This window comes from Herpailurus yagouaroundi, unplaced genomic scaffold, assembly GCF_014898765.1.
Source record: "Herpailurus yagouaroundi ecotype Mexico unplaced genomic scaffold, PumYag 29, whole genome shotgun sequence".
Taxonomy (NCBI): domain Eukaryota; kingdom Metazoa; phylum Chordata; class Mammalia; order Carnivora; family Felidae; genus Herpailurus; species Herpailurus yagouaroundi.
In genome coordinates, this window is record NW_024412377.1 from 65,041,313 (window position 1) to 65,061,181 (window position 19,869).

Sequence of the window (19,869 nt, forward strand, 5' to 3'; positions counted from 1 at the left end):
GGCTTCTCTCTTCCAGGATACACACCCCGGCCTTTCTAGCCCCCCTCCCGATTACCTGCCACAGCTTCCCATTGCTCACAAGATCAAGTCCAAAGTCCCATCACTGAGGTGTCCTTAAAGCTCCCCCCCCCCCCCCCGGGCCCCCCCCCCCATCTGATTCCTGCTGGCTGGCCCACCCTGAATGCCCCAGGCTGTTTGATGCCCTAAACCTGTCTCCATGCTGTTCCCTCCAGCTGTGCCCTCCCTCCTTCTCCACTTCTGTCTCAAGACCATCTTTTTTTCCCTTGGCAGGGTCAAGAGACTTTCCTTTTTCCTAAACCTTTTCGTTATAGTATTCATTCATTCACCTATTCAACCAACATTTATTGTGCATTTATGACTATGTATCAGCGACTGTTACAGGCTCTGGGGAGACATACGGAACAACACAAACAAGGTTCCTGCTCTTTCACCGGTGACATCCTAGGAAAGCAGACAATAAGCATTAAAACAAAAATGTTTTTTGAAGATACTGAGAAGTGTTTTCATCATAATAAAACAGGATGATGTGAAAAACGCTGTGGTAAGGAGGTGACTGCTTTAGGTAAGATGAGCAGGCCTTGTGGCCTCTCTGACATTTGAGCAGCCAGGAAGACGTGGGGGAAGAGCCTTCTTAGTAGAAGGAACAGTCAGTGCAAACGGTCTGTGGTGTGGTCCAGCATGGCCTGTTCCAGGCACAAGGAGGAAGCTGCCATAGCTGAGGCACACGGAGTGAGGCAGAGGGTGGAGAGGCATCAGGTCAGAGAAGTGGGCCAGATCATGTTGGTAGTGGTAGGGAGCTTGGATTCTATTCTAACTACAACAGGCAGTCACGGGAGGGTTTTAAGCAAGGGAGTACAGGGGCAAGAGGTGATTTGCACCTTTTTTTTTAGAGATGACCTATGCTGCTTTGTGAATTGTAGGTGAGCAAGTGTGGAGTCCCCCAGACAGGCTTGGAGGCTCTTGCTGTCATTCCAGGATACTGGTGACTTGGATGCCTGGCCTACAACCTCCTCCCGCAGAAGCTGTGACCTCAGAGCTGCAGAGGTCTGTGGCCTTAGTCAGTATCCCAACACAGAAGCACAGGGTGAGGCCCATAGTGACAGAATGGCTTGGTGTGCTGTCAGTCATCATCAGCATGGCTCTGAAATGTATGGTCAACTGAGCCAGGATCCTTTTGCTCTCCTTGGCCTAGCTTCTGCACAAACTCCCTTGCTCATATCAGGTTCCTTGAGCAACCACGGGCAGCCCATCTGACCACCTGCTTCTCGTACCCTGGGCTGACTATGCAGGTCTGGCCAACACCCTTGGCCATCCTGCCCCCCTCCCCCGCCATCGGGGCGCTCCCTCCACCCAGAGCTGCGTGGTGAGCACAGCAGCCTTGACATCTTGATATTTAAGAGAGATTTTTCTCATCTGAACCTCCATTTTCCATACCCCAAATTCCCTTTTCCCAAGACCCTCCCTCCTCTCTACCTCTTCTCTTTCTCCATCCCTTCCTTCAACTAGAACAAATCCACTCTGGGGTTTTCTGAAGTTCCTCTGATCCCGGAATTATCCAGGCTCTCCCCTTGAAACGAGACCGTTCTCTCTCATGTGGCCTGATTCCAGGTGCCGATGGGCACCCCTGCGGAAGGCTGCCACCTGACCCCTGGGCCACAGCCCGGGAGTTCCCTTCTACTTGGATCACCGCACGGCTGGACGCCGGCTGCCAGCCCGGGCTGTCGGGGCGGTGGGTGGAAGTGAGGTGGTAAAATGAGAGGATGGAGGGTAGTGTGACCGAAAGAAAGGGGACGGGGGAAGCGTCGGAGCCAGAGAGAGAAGGGAGGAAGGTCTAGGAGAAAGTGGGGGAGCGTGGGGGCCTGGGAGTGTGGGGAGCGAGCAAAGCGAAGGGAGAGTGTGCTGGGCACGGAGGCGGGAGGAGAGAGGGAGAGGAAGAGGGGAGCAGCAGAGACCGGGAGAAGGGAGGGAGGGAGGGCGGGAGCAGCTGAGCGCGAGGAGGAGCGAGTTGGGGGCGGAGACGAGGAAGTGGGCGCGTGCGGCGGGGCGCAGGCCGGGCGCCCGCTCCATCCCTGCCCCGAGCGGAGCCGGCGCGGGCGCAGGACCGCGGCGAGCCCGGAGCCGAAGCCGGAGCCCCACGGCGCAGCAGCTCAAGGTAACGCGGCCGCCGCCTCCCCGCGAGGCCTCGGCTCCGGGTGGGGTCCCCGCCGCCGTCTCGACCCTGACCCCGGGTTTGAGCTCCCGGCCCCGGGGCTCGCTGGTTGCGCCTGACCTTGGGCGATTTCCTCCGCCTCGGAGCCTCAGTTTCCTTCTCCGTGACCCGCCGAGGTCGTGCGCGCGCCAAGGGGGCGTTGCAAGGACGGGACGCAGCCCGGGTTCGGGTTCGCAGCAGTGCTCGGGGCGCGGGGTGGGGTGTATCGCCCCAGCTGCCCGGGTGGGGGTGGATTTGGAAAGTCCACTTGCACCGAAACAGCCTCTGTCCTGCCCCCAGGCTCTGAGCGGCGGCGTTTTCTAGGGGCGATTTGTCTGCGGGAGCGTGGAGTCACATTCTGCTGAGGGAAAGCCAGTGGAGGGCTGGGGGCGGGCGGGAAGGGGGGCTCCGAGTTCCTCAGGCAGCCCAGGCATCTGGCCTTCGTCCTCCTGGGCTGCTGCCCTATGCCCAGTAGCGAGGACGGAGCTGGCCTCGCCTGGCCCGATTTGCCTCCAGGATATGCTGGGCAAGTGGCCCTAACCAGGAATCCCAGTTTGCTGACTTAAGGGAAAGTGCCGTTGACCTTGACCCTGTGAACCTCAGTTTCCCACCCCGTGAAGAGGGGTATACCACTGCCCCCTTTGAGAAGGCTATGAGGATAAGAAAGTGGGGCAGGAAAGTACCTGCAGGTTGTGGTGTCCCCCAGTGGCAGCTGTCATACCCTAACTTCCATGGCCAGATTCCTGGTTCTGGTTGCCTCCTGGGAACTCATCTGTCCTGGCCAGGCTCCTTCTTATCTCCTTTGCCAGAGGTGGCCAGTGGTCTGGCTGGGCATGAAGCGGGGTCCTGGGAACTGGGATAGGGAGCAGGAGTCCCTTCCAGTCTAGACATGCATCCTGATCGTTTTCTAAGACATGAAAACCGTGAGGTGACAGTCTCTGTCCTGAGAGACTCCTGGGGGAATCTCTTGGAGCCTCAGTATCTTATTTGTAATGGGAAGTTATAAATTCATACTTACTAATGAGTTCCCTGTCGCTGGAGGTTATGAAAGGCAATTAGATAGATTACATTTATTGACATCTTTGACCCTGAGATACGACAAGAATTGAATGGAACGAGAAATAACATTTCTCCTGCCCTTGCCCTGGGCAGGCCTGTACTTGGTGCATTGTATACACAATGTTGGCTGTAGTCTACACAAGGATCCTGGGAAGCTGGTGTCATTAAACCCCAAAATTCCAGGCAAGGAAACCAAGTCTCACAAGGGTGAATGGTTGCCACATGGTCACACTGGTAGGATGTGCCTGTGCTGGGATTGGCCCTAGATCTGCCTGACTCCAGAGTACTTGTGATGGTACCACAGTGGCTCCCCAAAAGATGACCGTGGAAGGTGTCCAGCATGGGGCCTGGCACCTGGTGGGGACCAAGTCAGCGCTGGTTTCTTGTTCCATGTGTAAGAGGAGGGAGCTGCTATGTCATCACTGGGGAAAGTGAGTCTGAGTCTAGCACTGGGGTTGGGGTTTGCCTAGTGATTTCTCTAGGGGTGATTTCTCTGGAAGGAAAGCTGGTCATTAATCAACATCACATAGGAAGCAGATATCAAGCTGGCTCACCCCAGCCAGCCAGCTTCATTTCCTCTACCACCTAGTCCCACTTAACCTCGTCTCTGGTAACCTCGGCCCAGGCTACTTCTAGCTTCACGGACACTTTTTGTTCTCCGTACTCTGCTGAGACTAACTAAACTCTCCCTCCCAGCTGATGGGTCCCACGGGAAAACAAGACCAGCTGTGGTCCATCTCCACCAACGCCCAGAGAAGGGGAAACAGGATTAAGTCCCAATCCCAAGGATTTAGCTCAGCTTTGGGGAGGAAATCCCTGATAATGGGAAAATGGGCACCCAGCTATGGGAAAGTGGGTGTCTCAGCAGGCTAGAGAGGTTCCTTTACTAAAAATGTTTTGTTTTTTTTTTTTTAAAATAAATGTTTATTCATTTTTGAGAGAGAGAGAGGAGGGGGGAGAGAATGTGAGGTGGGGAGGGGCAGAGAGAGAGAGAGACAGAGGATCCAAAGCCGGCTCTGTGTGATAGCAGCGGGGCTCGAACTCATGAACAGTGAGATCATGACCTGAGCTGAAGTTGGACACTCAACAGACTAAGCCACCCAGGCATCCCTTTGCCAAAAATGTTTTAAAAGAAGGGAGGCCATCCAAATGAAATGATGGGAATGTGAACAAAGGCTCTTTCAAATGCAAAGATAGTCATCAACTATCCGAGAATGCCTAAATGTCAAATAGGGGATCAATTAAGTAAATTATGGAACAGCCATGTGGCTACTAAAAATGGAGAGTTTTTAATGAATGGGGACATGCCTATGCATATGCATATGTAGGGCATGGTCACAAATTAGTGGCAAGCACTTAGAAAAAAGACTGGAAGGAAACGGACCAAAGAGTGTTAATAATGTTTGCCAGTGGGTGGTAGGATTATAGATTTGTTCCCTGACTGTAATTTCTGAACTTCCCACATTTTATGTAATATGCTCATTAGCGGACATAGAACCCTCTGGCTTCTAGGCACGGTATAACCCACCCGCTCCCACCTCCTCCTGGCCAACACCCAGGGCAGGACTGGCACATGGACACTTATCGGCGACAAGACCACCTCTCTGTTGAGGTCTGGAAGGCCCCTTGGAAAAAAGAAAGAATACTTCATTGTTATTACCAATAATATCTGATATTGGTTGTGTTCTTACTACGTGTTCATGGTAACCCTACAAGGTAGGTACTATCAATATCCCCGTGTTACAGAGAAGAATGATCTGTAACCAAGAGTTAGATAATTGAGTCCCTGGCCCAGCACCCCACAGCATTCAAACCCAGGCCATCTGGATCCAGAGCCTACACCCCTAAGCAGAGTCAGGAGGGGTGGGCAGATTCAGTTAGCTCACGTGTGAGCACTAGTCACAGAAAACCTGGGGGAGGCCGTGCATGTCCCTACTTGACGGCTGAGGAAAGGGCTGAGTAGTGACCCCCACAGGGCCAGGTTCTGTATTAGATGCTGGGGACCCAAAGGTATATAAGGTGCCATCTCTACACAGCTGTGGGGAAGACTGATGTGTATACAGTGTGCCAGGGCTTCGATGGGATTTGCTTAAGAAACCATGGAACGTCAGAGAACGAAGGGTGAAGGCTCCCCAGAAGAAATGATATTGGAAATGATTCCGGAAGGGTAAGCAAGCATTCACCAGGTGGGCAAAAGAGGTTAGAGGCGTGATTCTCAGTCAGGGTCAGTTTAGTCCCTTAGGACTGGGGACTGGATATTGATTGTCACAACTGGGGCAGGAGGCTGTGCTCACATCCTAGTGAGGAAGGGCAGGGGTGCTGCTAAACATCCCGGGATGCACAGGACAGCCTCCAGAACAAAGAATTATCCTGTGCAAAATGTCAACCATGCAGAGTTAAGAAACCCTGGAGCTGAAGAGAAGGGCGTTCCTGAACAGTGATCGGCCTGTGTGAGGCACCCACAGATAGTCCCTAAGTGCCTCCTGTGTGCTGGGGACGTCCTGTGTGCTGGAGGCTGTGACTGCACTATCGGCCGCCTGGCCCTCTTGCTGTCCCTCTGCCGCCATCAGCAACTGGAGTGCTCTCTGATAAAATTAAAGCATCGTACAGACATAATTGTCATGCCATAAAATTCGCCTACTTAAAGTCTACAAGCCAGTGGCTTCTAGTATATTGTGCGACCGTCACCACGATCTAATTCCAGAACATTCTCATCACCCCGAAAGAAACTCGGTACCCATTAACTGTCCTTCCCCGTTCAATCCTCACTCCCACCCCAGGCTAGACAACCACCAGTCTCTCTTCTGTGTCTATAGAAGTGCCCATTCTAGGCATTTCGTGTCAGTGGCATCATATAATATGTGATAATATGGAATAACGTGTGGCCTTTTGTGACTGGCCTAGTTCACGTAGCATGTTTTCACAGTTCATGCGTGTTGTGACACGTATCAGTACATCATGCCTTTATACGGCCAAAATAACATTCCATTCATGGACACACCGTATTTCGTTTACCCATTCATCAGTTGATGGGCATTTGGGTTGGTTCCACTGTTTTGGCCATTATGAACAATACGGCTGTGAACATCTGTGTACAGATTTTGAGGACATAAATTTTATTTCCTCTGGGGATATACCCAAGGATAGAATTACTAAGTCATATAGTAATACTATGTGTCACCTTTTGAGGAACTACTAGAGTGCTTTTTTCCAAAGCAGCCGAACCTTTTATGTTCCCGTCAGCACTGTATGAGGGTTCCAGTGTCTTCTCACCCTCACCAACCCTTATTACCCAATTTTTGGGTTCTGTGGGCATGACGGGCTATCGTTACGGTTTTGATTTGTGTTCCCCGGCTGGCTGATGAATTCGAACCTCTTTTCAGGTGCCCGCTGGCCATTTGGACGTCTCGTTTGCCGAACTGTCCACTCAGATCAGAGTCAAAACTTCGTTGTATCACCCCCTTACTTAGACCAAAGGGCGTTTTCCTTTTCTTTCTTTCTTTCTTTCTTTCTTTCTTTCTTTCTTTCTTTCCTTTCTGATAAGATCTGGAAGACCTGGGCTCCAGGAACCACTATACCTTTCACCACGGTGTGACCCTGGGCAAGCCACTGTCCCTCTCTGGGCCCCCCGCTACCCCATCTAAAACCAGGCAGGGGCACACTAGCTGATCTCACAGATCCTTTCTGACTCTGTCCTTCTTTGATGCCAGCTTCCGTGGGACAGCGCTGCCAGGAGGGTGCGGGCCTGGCGCCGTGGCAGTGAGAGAAAGGTGGCTGGAGCCAAGTTGGTCACAGACTGGAGCAGGCAGCATGGCTGATTACCGCCAGCCCCGTGGGGACAGTCTCCAGGAGCATGTGGCAGCCTTGACCTGGTGCCCAGCCTCCAGGAGCAGCAGGAAGAATTGTCAACAGCGCCAGCCAGGACTGGACGCCTTGGCCACTTTCAGCTCAGCGATCACCCACCTTTCCGGCCAAGAATAATGGTCTAGCCTCCAAACCTATAGCCCTGGGGGAATCAGGGCAGGATTCCCAGAGCTGGGTGCAGAGGTCAATGGCAAGGCAGCGGGTAGACAAAGAGGATTGCAGGTGGAGAAAGAGGTTAAGAGACACTGAGCCACGAAACCTCCAGGTGTCCTCAGGGCACGCAGGACAATTAATTAAGTTTTGCCCGAGGCGCAAGGGGCAGTGGAAGGAGGTAACAGAGGAGTCAACAGGGCAGGATCCCACAATGTCAAATTGGGGAGTTTGGACTCTGTCCTGTAGGCCGGGGAGCAACGCAAGGATTTTAGGCCGAGGACTGAGGTGACCAGGTTGTGTTTTCCAAAACACAGTGCGGAGGCGGGTGGGGCTGAGAGAGAGCCGAGACCTGGAACATGGTCAGGATGCCCCTGCTCTTGTCCAGGTGAGCTGGGATCAAGGGTGGAACACTGCAGCCGGAGAGAAGGGAACAGATTCAAAAGCTGTTTGGAAGGTGAAGGCATATGCAAGGGGGTGGGGGGTGGGGGCGGGTTTGAAGGAGAAATGGGAGTCTAAATAATGAACGACGCAAGAACAGTGGATGCCAGCCTTTTGGGGTTCTGGCTATAAGAGAGAAGGCACAAGGAGCTGACGTTTGAATGTGGCACTGTCCAGATGGCTGAGGGACGGAGGACAGAGGCAGCTGCCGGAGGGGGTGATCCAGACTCAGGGATCGGGATGTGCAAAGGCACTGAGGTGCAAGAATATGGAGAGTCAAAGGGAGGGTGAGACTTTCCGGCTGGCTGGTGCACAGAGGGCGTGATGGCAGGAAGGGAAGGGAAACTGAGGCTGTGGAGGACGGGAGAGCCCCAGAGCAGAAGTCCAGCGACAGCACCACCATTTGTCACTACCTGATGCAGAACGTTCGCGACCCACGAGAAAGTTGGTTGCTAGGGTTAGCCCTCTCCGGGACTCCTTACCACACTCATGGGACAGAGGTGGTGAAAGTCAGCCTGACTTTCAACCACAAGGAAGGCAAGCTCCCTGAGCAATTGGCCAGTGAGTTTATGTTGATCTGGATCAAAGTTCTCAAAGTAATAATGAAAGAGGGTTAGAAATGGAAGTAAATCCTCGGGGCAGACCCAGCTTTCTGAGAACACCAGGAACATGCTGAGCTCATAGCCAGCAGTCGGTGGAGGTCTTTGACAGGGAATCAGAAGAAGATGTTAGAGAAAAAAAAAAAAAGTTGAAAAGTTTAGATATTTTATTTTAAAGCCAGAAGACTTCATTTAAAATCCAGATTTCCAGCTTCTCTTGAAAAACGTGGCAATCTGGTGGCACTGACCCATCGTGAGCACAGTGGCCACCCCTCTGGCCGGGGTACGCATCCTCTCTCTGGGTTACCATGCCCACACCCCCACAGTCCCACAGTGGGTATAGACAATTCACACACAGCCTGCCTGGCCCAGGGCACCCTCGGGCCTGGGAGGCAGGACAATCTTCCTAGTTTTCCCTTGCTCTGCGTTCCCTAAAGTGGTCCGGGGAGCATTATTTGTAGGGTGGGCTCCATGGGAAAAGTAAGTCAAGTCCACCATTAAGACCTTGTACTTCCAGCACAAATTCCTTTTTTTTTTTTTTTTTTAATGTTTATTTTTGAAAGAGAGAGAGAGACAGAGAGACAGAGCGTGAGCAGGGGAGGGGCAGAGAGAGGGAGACACAGAATCAGAAGCAGGCTCTAGGCTCTGAGCTGTCAGCACAGAGCCCGACGCAGGGCTGGAACCCACCAACCGCGAGATCATGACCTGAACTGAAGTCAGACGCTTAACCAATTGAGCCACCCAGGCGCCCCACAAATTCCTTTTTTTAAGTAGCAACTTGAACAAATGTCCACAGAGCCCATTTGGAAAAATACTTACCGCCTTTGCTGAAGATTTCTTAGACGATTATGGGCTTTTTTTCTTTCCACCCTTTGATCAGAGAAAACATCCGTGTGGTTAGAAATACAATATACAAGGGAGCTTCCCTCCACCCTGACCCCCATTCGCCCAGTCCCCTGCCCAAAAGAGGAGGTCACTTTTGTTAGTTCATGGTGATGTATCCTTTCAAATTTGCTTTACGCAAAAACATACACGCTTTACATGTATACGTATGTGCTGTTTTTGACATGAGAGGAGCATGTCATACACACTTCTGCACCTTTGTGTTGTTATTTTAGTCACCGTAGAATTAATTCCCAATGTAGAAAAGTTTGGTAAAGAGATCTGGAAGAAGACAGTAATAAGTCATTGTCACCATCAAAGAAAACCACTCTTACTGTGCAGCCTGCCCTTCTAGACATAAGTTTTTGTTGTTTTTCTCCCCCTGTAGGTTGATAAGGTAGGAGTTCTGAGTTCCAGTCATCTTCTATATACACTTTCAATTCTGCTATTTTATTACTTAAATATAAACAGGTCCCCTCATTATTTCGTAATTTCCAAAACGTGATAGTAAGCGCTATGAGAATTCCATTATGACATAATTTGCTCAGCCAGTCTTCTAGTTTTAAACGCCTGCAAGTCATTTCCAGTATTCAGCTGTCGTAAATAATACAGTTGGTCCTACGGTGTGTGATGTGTTTGGACTGAGCTGAGCGGACGTCTCCGGGAATCCTGGTGCCTGGGTCAGATGCCGAAGGGTCGTGGGTTGGTTCCCCAGGGCAGGGGGTAGGAGCTGGGGGTGCTGCTAGGGGCACAGCTGAGAAAGGGGACGTGGTGAGGTCGTGGAAGGAGACGCGACAGGGCAGGACAGAGCCCAGTGGAGAGCTGGAGGAAGGCAGGTTCTGCAGCAAGCGTGGTGCTGAGGGCTTGTGAATCCCGTAGGGGGTTTGCATGCACCCCCTCAACCCCAGCTACTAGGGCTTTCCACGCCTCCGCCCGTTTATTCCTCACAATAGTCAAATGTGTAGAACCCGTCATCATTTCCGTTGTGCCCGTCGAGGAGGCTGAGGCAGAGAGACACCAAGCCAGTGCTTGCTGTGACCGCGGACAGGAGCAGCAGGGTAGCTGGCTGTCTAGAAGTGCCTTGCTCTTAAGCCCACAAGCCTGTCCGCACCTTTGTGCTGTTGAGATTATCATCCCCGTTTCACAGGAAGGGGACTTGGGGCTCCAGGCCAGGTGGCCTGGCCAGAATTGCCCCACTGATAAGCAGCGGGGCTGGAATTAGGAGGCCCTGCAGCTGCTGTGGGGGACCCGGTGTTTCACTGAGGTTTGCAGGCTGAGAGGACAAGCGTGCTCCCCGGGGACACGGGTCCATTGGCCCCGGCAGGCTGTCCTGGGCCTACCGTGAGCTGCCCCTGCTCCCAGACTGTCCCCGTGGAGGCCCGTGTGCACTTGCCACGCTCATTTCTTCCCCCGCTCTGGCCGCCTTGGGTGCCTTCTCTCCCCGAAAAGGCAGGCCTCCACATCCAGTGAGGGAAGAGCAGAGAGTGGCCGGGGGGTTGGGAATGACATTTGCTAGGGTGCCGCCTCACTTCTAATGCCAGGCCTTCGTGTCGCATCTCATCTGACCGGTGCCACACCCTGTGGGATCACGCCCTGTGTACAGATGGGGAAACTGAGCCTCAGAGAAGTTCCCGGCTCCTTTCCCCGACACGGGGTTGGCTTCCCCGGTGGGCAAAATGCTTCCTCGGGGGTGGAGCCGGCAGCCCTGAGGGTCCCAAAGTGGACCTGGGCGGTCGGTTCCACGGATGCTAGAGCACATCCAGTCCCACAGCGAGAGGATTCCCTTCTCCGTTCACGTCCTCCTCTCGTGTCACAGGGAAAGCGTCAGTTTGGTGCTAATCCGTCGTAAGCATGTCTCCAGGCACGCCAGCCTGCCTTTCCAACAGGGAGAGAGGCTGGCTCTTCGGGCAGCAGCAGCCACACGGAATTTAACACTGATTGCGTTTTCGCCGCCTTGATTTTCAGGGTGACCCGTTGCAGGGAAAGGGATCCTGCTGATTGTTACAGGGATAAAAACCATTCCTTTTGCAATAAATTCAAACACGTTAAAGAAAGATAGCAAGTAGAAAAAAAAAAGACAAAAACAAAAACAAACCAGGACTGGCATTTTGTGGGCTTGGCAAAAGCCGTGGAGGTGGTGCACGAGCGAATGAGGTGTGGGGAACACAGGGGGTGTGGGACAGGGCACGCTGGGAGGGCTCTTCCCGCCTCTGACCTGCTGTGTGGCCTCCGCCCAGGCATTTGGCCTCTCTGTGTCACATTTGCAAAACGGGGTAATAGAGAACGCCCTGACTGCTTGCTCCACAGAGTTCTGCAGGACCCCAGATGAGTTCACGGGCCGGGGGAGGGGCCGTGGAAGGTGGGAGAGGACAGGGAGGATTATAGAAGATAGCCAGTGTGGGTGAACGTTCCTGGCAGATGTTAGCTGTTTGCGGCTTGGGTCCTTAAAGGTGACCCAGCCGGCCACATGACGACGCGTGCCTGTGAGAGCAAGCTGTACCTTGCGGGAAGGGCGCAAGCTGCAGTGAGGTCAGGGGGAAGGAAGATCAGAGAGGGAGGGAGGCCCCATGTTGGCGGGGACAGTTCTGGCACCCAGCTCCCGTGGCCACGGCGGCTGCTGCGGGTGCAGGTGATGACGGTGATGGGGATGAGGACGGTGAGGAGGAGGAGGATGGCAGCAGTGACGGGCAGGGCGGTGGTGGTGGTGATGGCAGCCGCGATGGCAGAGATGATGGTGGTGAGTCCAGTCGGAGGGCCCGAGTTGTATCGTAAAGATACAACTTTATGTTGTATCATAAAGAAGCGGAAGCTCAGGAGCACATGAAGCCCTGTCGGGCTGTCTGGGAAAGGGGACTTAGATTTGTCCCGTGGGGCTTCAGAGCTTTTCAGGAACCTACAAAAATGCCTGCAAACTCACACAGGCACACACGCGAGTCCCAGACCCAACATACAAAAAGAAAACCACAAAATTGCAAGTAATGAGTGTTTAATTGGCTATCTACAAATGTAACACTATGACAGCTAGTCAGTGGCAGCTCGTTATACTAAATAGCTAAGTACACATTCTCTTTTCTATGGAATATACGTATTTTTGCAAAGCACTTATTATCCAGTGGGCTATGCCTCCAAAACAGCATGTATTGGGCTCTGTATGTTTTTAAATGGCTGTGACTGGTTGGCGAATTACTGGTAAGATAGTAAGTCCCCCATCATTGGAGGTATGCAAGGTGACTGGGGATGACTACCTTTCAGGGATGCTGAACAAGGGGTTCTTGACCACCAGGTGGCCCCTGAATGTTGTTTCTACCCAGAGCACTCCTATTTTCTTATTTGGGGAGCTCATGATTGTACCCTTCCCACCCCCTCTACACATACACACATACATAAAGTTGCTGGAAGAAACCTTTGAGATATTCTCATCCCATGTCCTCACTTTCTGCTGAGGAAAATTAGGATATAAAACTTGGAGGTAACATAGCAAGTCAGAATCGTACCAGGGACTCAAACTCACGGTCCAAATTCCCAACCCCATGCCCTCTCCACCCCACCCCGGCCCCCTGGGCAGTTTGCCCTGGATGGCAGAGATGTGGGCCCCCTTGCAAACATTGGCAATCCAGGGTCTCGCCTCCTTCAGGAGAACCAAGGCAGAGTTTTCATTTAGCCCAGTCCGTCCCCTGCCCTGAAAAGGCCTTCCCCGGGCCTTTCCCACACTTGCCAAGCTGCTGCTGGCTATGGACTTGGGCCAAATCACAAAACACCATAAATCTCAATTTCCTTATCTAGAAAATGGAAATGAAGAATGGAATGCACATAATAGGGTTGTTGCAGAGATTAAATGGGATAAAGTATATAAAGTACTTAGAACATCGGTTGGCACTTTCAAAGTACCCAATAAATGGGATACGATATTGTTATGATGGCTGTTTTCAACGTGCATTTAGTCAATCCGATAAGTATTAATTGAGCCCTCGTTAAGTGCTTGCAGGGAGCGAGACAGAGTGGATCCTAGCCCTCATGGCTCCTGTGTTCCAGTGGGGACAGGGAAATAGCGAACAAGTAGGGAAGCGAGAAAAATGCTGGGAAAAAAAGATGTGCCGTGCGGAAAGCCAAGTGGAGGGGGTATGATAGAGGTGAAGAGAGTTGTTTCTGAGGGTCAAGGAGGGCCCCTGTGCAGAACTGATCTTTGTGGCAACACTGGGACATCCAGGTCAATCGCCCATCACATCGCAGGCAGAGCCCCAAGGGGGAGCGAGCGGCATGTCCAAGGCACTGGAACAAGGTCAGGGTGGCCACGTGCCCACTGAGGCCGTGGGCATAACGTAGGAGGCCAGAGAGGTAGGGCGCAGAGCCTACGGGGCCTTATGAGCCAAGGTGAGGGTGTCACAGTATAGCATTGGCAAGAGAGGAGGGAGCCGGTCAAGAGCTGTCATGAAAGGCCAGGCAAGAGGGGCAGCTGGGTGGCTCAGTTACGCATCTAACTCTTGATTTTGGCTTGGATCATGATCTCAAGGTTTGTGAGATTGAGCCCCTCGTTGGGTATTGCACTGACAGCTCGGAGCTTGCTTGGGATTCTCTCTCTCTCTCTCTCTCTCTCTCTCTCTGCCCCTCTCCTACGTGCACGCACTCTCTCTCTCTCAAAACAAATAAAGAAACTTAAAAGTAAAAGTCCAGGCAAGAGATGATGCTGGCTTGGACTAGCACCAAAGTGGCGGCAGGGGCCAAGGAAGGTAGCCACATCCTAGATACACATATTTCAGAGGGAGATTCCCTGGGCTCCCTGGTAGGCTGGATGTCAAGGATGATGCCTACGCATTTAGCTGAGCACCTAGGTGGACGAAAGGGAAGCAGAAGGTGGAAAGGAGAATTGGGGATCTCCCCCAACCCCATACTTCCCAATCTTACATGCGCTTTGTGCCCACAGTATCCAGAATAGGTGAATCCAAAGAGCCAGAAGGCAGGCTGGGAGTTGGGAGAGACCAGGATAACGGGGGATGGGGAGTTACTGCTGAATGGGTGTGGACTTTCTCTTTGGGGTGATGGACGTGTCCTGTAGCCACAACATTGTCCATGTGCTGAATGCCACCGGATTGTACACTTGGAAATGGTTAGCTTTATGTGATGTGACCTTCACCTTCATTGAAACAAAAAGGACACGGGAAATAAAGTTTCTCAGACAAACGATAATAACTAAGGGAATTTATTGTCACCAGATGTGGCTCGGGTTCCCACATCAACCCCTGGAAGAGGTCAGGCGAGCTGCATAGGGTGTCGCATTGAGAAGAAGACACCCTCGCAAGAACTGGTGACACACATAGGGAACGAGCTGGACCAGGTACATACCTTGGGTAGGTGTGGAACCTGTGGACACTCAGAGACCGTAGAACCAGGGCTGGCTCAAAGCCCGCTGCCTGCCTCCTTACCAGCTGTGTGCACTTGACAAGTGACTTAACTGCTCCGAGCCATTTGTCAAACAGGAACGGTAATCCTCTTGGCCCCACAGAGATAGGAGAATATCTGTAGGAGCTCAGCACACAGAAGTGATCTGTGTCCCAGCTTCTGGTCCAGGTCACCTTCTCCCTAGGTATGATGCCAGAGTGATAACATTCATCATAATAAAATGTCCACTTTGACCCGCCTCCCTCTGTCCCACTCTGGACTAAGGAGGGGGTGGGGCTCTCCCCAACCTGTGTCAAGCTGCCCCAGATTCCACACAACATTCAGATCCATTCGCCTCTCAGCCGATGCATAGGGGCCCCACCGGTGGTGGCAGGGGGGTGGCCATTCTTGGAACACGACACTTTTTTTATTAAAAATTTTTTCTTGCACATTTATTTATTTTTGAGAGACAGAGTGTGAGTGGGGGAGGGACAGAGAGAGAGAGGGAGACACAGAATCTGAAGCAGGCTCCAGGCTCTGGGCTGTCAGCACAGAGCCCGATGCGGGGCTCGAACTCACGAACCATGAGATCATGACCTGAGCCGAAGTCGGACTCTCAACCGACTGATCCACCCAGGCCCCCCTGGAACACAACACTCTTGAGGACAGAAGCAAACACAATGCCCGGCTTTGGGCCCCTGGGGGCAATGGAAGTTGGGACCAAAACTCAGATGACTGGGAGTCTAGGACCTTTCTCTGTAAGAAGAGTCTCAACCAGAAGTCTTTTCCTGCCTACAGGGCTTTTATGAAACACCCAGCCCACTGCTGTGAAGGAGCTAGAAATCTCCACCACACAAATGAAAGACCAACGCGAATGTTATCGCGAAGCAGGAAGAATGTTGTGCCGCAAATGCCCAATCACACCATCTCTTTGAAAAGCCCAAGGATCATTCCTTTCCCCACAGGAAAAGCTAAATATACAGTGGCCCACGATAGGGACTCAAGAGTCCGACAGACCTGGATTCAAATCCACCTAATGGTGTTGAGACTTGGGGCAAGTTCCTGAACTTTTCTGAGCCCTGGTTCCTGCATTTATAAAATGCAGAAAAGCTCTCTTGCTTCAAGATGTGATAAAGAGTAAATGAGGTGGTGTAAACATCAAGAGCCCTGGGCCTGTCGCGAAGTAAGCATTCTCTATGCGGTAACGAGGAAGAAGAGTGTCCTCCTGTCCTCATTGATTGGTGGCTGACTGGGATCAGGAGAGATGTGTTCCACACCTTCTACCGGTTTCCTGGACAATCTTGAGCCTACTGATTGAAGCTTCAGTGGCTCCCTATTGCCTTCAGAACTAAGTCCAAACTCTTCAGCCCTCCAGCCCCGGCTCCACCTTCCCCCTAAGAATCAGCCAGAGAGGTTGGCCGAGGCCAGCTCATACAGGGTGTGGCAGGCGTGGTTATCTTTACGCTCCCCACAGGGGAAGCAGCGGAGGGCATGGCATGACCAGCCTGACTCCAGACCTGTGCAGTGATTGTGGGGGAGTGGCCGGAGGATGGTCCCTGAGGGCCGTGAGCTTGGAGTGGAGGACTTCTTACAAAGGGCCCTGCGGACCGAGCGGACCGAGTGCCAGCCCTGGCCCGGAGCCCTGACCAACCACGTGGTCGATCCTGCTCCTCAGCCTGATCTGATCACCCAGCCCCCGTGCCTCTGCGTGCTGTTCCCTCTGCCCAGCGTACTCTGCCCCTTCCCTCCTCCACCTGTCGGACCGTGTGGCTGCTAGGTGTTGAAAAGGTGATACCTACCCAAGGTACAAAAGATTCCAAAAGGTCACAAAGGGTGCATGGCGAAAGAAGTCTCACTCCCACGCGGCTCGGCCCCCAGGTCCCCGCAGGAAGCAGCCCACCTTGCCCTTTTGGCAGGTGGCCTTCCTGAGCCAGCCGCGTGTGGATGCATGGGTACACACACACACACACATTCCCCCGCTCGGCACATGTTTGGAGACCATCCCACGTGGGCGCAGACAACCTCCTCCGTCTTTTCGATGGCGTCATTGCTCTGTGTCCTGTGCACTTTTACACCATTTCCAGCTTTTGCTAACACGATCAGCACCGTGGGGAGTCACGGGACAAATTCCTAGAAGCACAACTGCTGGGTCAGGAGTCTGAGTGTTCTTAACACTAATGGGGTTTTCCAGGCTTAGTAAAATGTTGCCTTCTGTATATGTGTGCGAGCGTGCACACACACAGCTGTCACCTGCCACCAGCCAGAGTCACACTTCAGTTTTTTGAATTCCTGCAGCTCCTTGTTGCCCCCACCGTGGGGCTTGGCTGTGTCCGAACCGCAGGGGCTGGGACCCGCCGTGTCCACTGGGTTTGCATTCCCTGCCCCGGCCCCACAGCTTGCCTCAGGCTCCCGAGTGATGGTAAGAAGGAGCCCCCAGGGCTCCCAGCGTGTCAGCATTTCTTAAGCGGAGCTGTGCATTGGCTGGCATCGGTAAGTGGGAAGAAAAGGACCCTGGAAGGACCAAGGTCATTTCCATTCCCGCCGTCTGAGCCTTAGTCATGCTTGCTCAGCACCCCGTGTGGGTATGGCCACTCTGGAGCTTGCAAAGGCTTGTCTTCCCTCCTTAAAGAAGAAAACGTTGCCCCGTGACATAACCCCCATTCCTCGGGCCCTTTTGGGACTCTGACAGGGGCAGAGCTCCTGAGGGTCTGTTGCTGGGGCCACTTTCTGATGTACTCAGCAGCAGGTACCTAGGACATTTGAAATGGCCAGTTATAGGGGGAAAGTTCTAAGAAATTATGGTTCATAAAGACAAAGAACTGCCTTTCCAGGACCCAGTGACTTCTATGTCTCCGAACCCACAGTGGTTACTGGGTGTGGTCGGCAGGGCTCAGCTCAGGCCCACCCCCACTGCCACACCCCACCTCCTCGTGTAAACAGCAGGGCAGCGAGCCTCTTCCTGCCTCCAGTCACATCACTACGCTTACACTCCCCCTCTACCCCAGAGGCCTTACATCGGAGCTTTTGTGGGAGCTGTTCCCTCGGTCTGGAACCGGTTTGTCCCCCATTTTCATTGAGTTGGCATCTAACGTCTCAATTCAAATATCTCCTCCAGCTTTCAGTAACTAACTCCTGGACCCGGGCAGCTCCCCCATTATATAATCTTTTTGGCTCCTTTCTATATATAACTTTTGCCTTTCTATCTCCCCTTTCTATATATAACTCTTAACAGAACTGTAATTAAATGAGCAATGCTACAGTGAATTACTTAATATTTGTCTCCCCCACTGTAACAGAAGCTTCTAGATGTTTCTGTCATGCCCACTGCTGTATTTAAAAGCCCAGTACAGTGTCTGCCCCTGGAAGGCACTCAGGTGCTCGTGAATGCTATTTCCTGGCTGTGCAGCTTTAGACAATAATACAGGTAACATTTGGTGAGAACCTACCATGTGCCAGGCAGTAAGTGTTTTACAGACTCTTACTGTGCATTTCCACATCCACCAGGTGAAGGAGGGCATATTATTTTACAAATTTTACAAATGAGGAAACTAAGGCTCAGAAAGGTTGCAGGAAAGTGCCCAGGGTCACAAAGCCTTTATATGACAGCACTGGAATTAGAACCCTGATCTGTCCAAAGTCCCCGCTCTCAGCCCCTGGGACTCTCCTTCATTTCTCTGTGTGTCAACTTTCGCAGAATAAGGGGATCAAATCACCCTTCTTCACAGGATTGCCTACTGGTTCACCCAGAAGGTACCTAGCATACAGGGGTCGTCTGATGAATACCGTTTTCTTTTCCTAGTATAAAATTATTGCCTGGAAAATCAGATTCATCTGTGAGGCCAAGTGAGAAACCCAATCAGCCAAGCCTTAACTGATCTCCCCCCAATTGCTGGCAGCTTACACAATGCCGGCTCCCCAGGTGGCTGTGCCTGGAACTCAGGTACGTAAACCTTGAAAGAGGAACTTCATTTTACTTCCCAGTGAAAAGAGAAAAGAAAATGCTGGACTCAGTTTGATAAAATTTGAAAGGAGGAGACCTGAGCCTCGAGACTAGTGGCTTTTTTAGATGGCCTCATCCCTCTAGTTAGCAAACAGAATGTACAACCAGTGACATTTCTTCTGTGAGGAACAGTGAGAGGGAAGTTGAGGCATGAAGTAGACTTGGGTTTGTCTCCGGGCTACCACTGTGCTGGTGGGGTGGCCCTCGACCGTATTCTTTGTGCTGTGTGGGAGGAATGCAGAGGGAAATGATAATCTGGATCCCACCCACCACAACTCAGTTCCTGGGGAGACACATTGTGATGCTGAATCACCAAGGATCCCCCTAGAAGGAGAGTTTTCCGGGGACACTGAAAACCCAGCATTCCACCCAGTGTGCCCCAGAAAGCACAAGCCTGTGCCAGAGGTGGGTGTAAGTGGGAGGTAGAAGTGAGGGGGCAAAACAAATGCTTCTGGGCTTCTGGACGAGATAGCAGAGGAGGCCAGGCCTTGAAGGAAAACCGAGGACTCACCAGTCAATAGAAGAGAGGAGGGACAATCCCGGCAGTGAGAACAGCATGTGCAAAGGCACTGAGTCCCGATGGGCCTGGGACTTTCAAAACCAGGAGGAATTCAATGTCACCTGCACTGCATTTCTCAAAGTGTTGTCTTGGGACACAAAATTGCACATGGCAGACAGAAGCTGAGACTAAAGAGAGAAGACAGAACCAGGTCACGAAGAACCTTGAATGTCACGTCAAGGATCTAAACTTAGAGACCAACCGAAGCTCGTAATGGAGAGCAATCAGACCTCCTCCCGCACAGGGCCCAGCACGGTGGGTTTGAAAGACATCAGAGAGTGCAGTGAGTGCATTTATCACGCTGGGCTGGGGCTGGTCTGGAAGGCTAATTGGCCAGCATGCCGCCGCAGTGCCTCGCTCTTTGTTATGGCTGCATCTGCTAGGTGATCACTGCAGGTAAAGGTCAGAAGCCTCCCCGGGGGCAGTGCAGGGTACTGCCACCCTGAGCAAATTCTCCCAAAGGTGCCTTTTCAAAGGCTATTAAGACAAAGATGAGGAGAGGAAGCCGTGCGACTCGCAGCTGTAACATCCGCGGTCAGCGTGCAAGATGAGTAGAGGAAGTAGCTGGAGCCTGTTTTAATGACTTTCAATTAATTTTCACACACACACACACACACACACTGAATAAGAGGTAGAACAGATGATTATCTGGTCTGCGTGAACAGTTGGATAAGATCTGTGTTAGATAAGATTGTGTTGTTTTCTCAACTTTTTGCGTGTGAAAATTTTC

The 19,869-nt window shown here is 52.2% G+C and overlaps 1 protein-coding gene across 3 annotated transcripts in view; it reads left to right on the plus strand.

Moving 5' to 3' along the window:
- The first annotated feature begins 2,052 nt into the window (after positions 1 to 2,052).
- HRH2 (histamine receptor H2) overlaps positions 2,053 to 19,869 on the plus strand; it is a 79,012-nt gene continuing 61,195 nt past the window's right edge. For all 3 annotated transcript variants that reach the window (XM_040445580.1, XM_040445575.1, XM_040445567.1), the window contains exon 1: positions 2,053 to 2,173. The gene's annotated coding sequence lies outside the window, so the exon portion shown is untranslated. The remainder of the gene's footprint in view (positions 2,174 to 19,869) is intronic.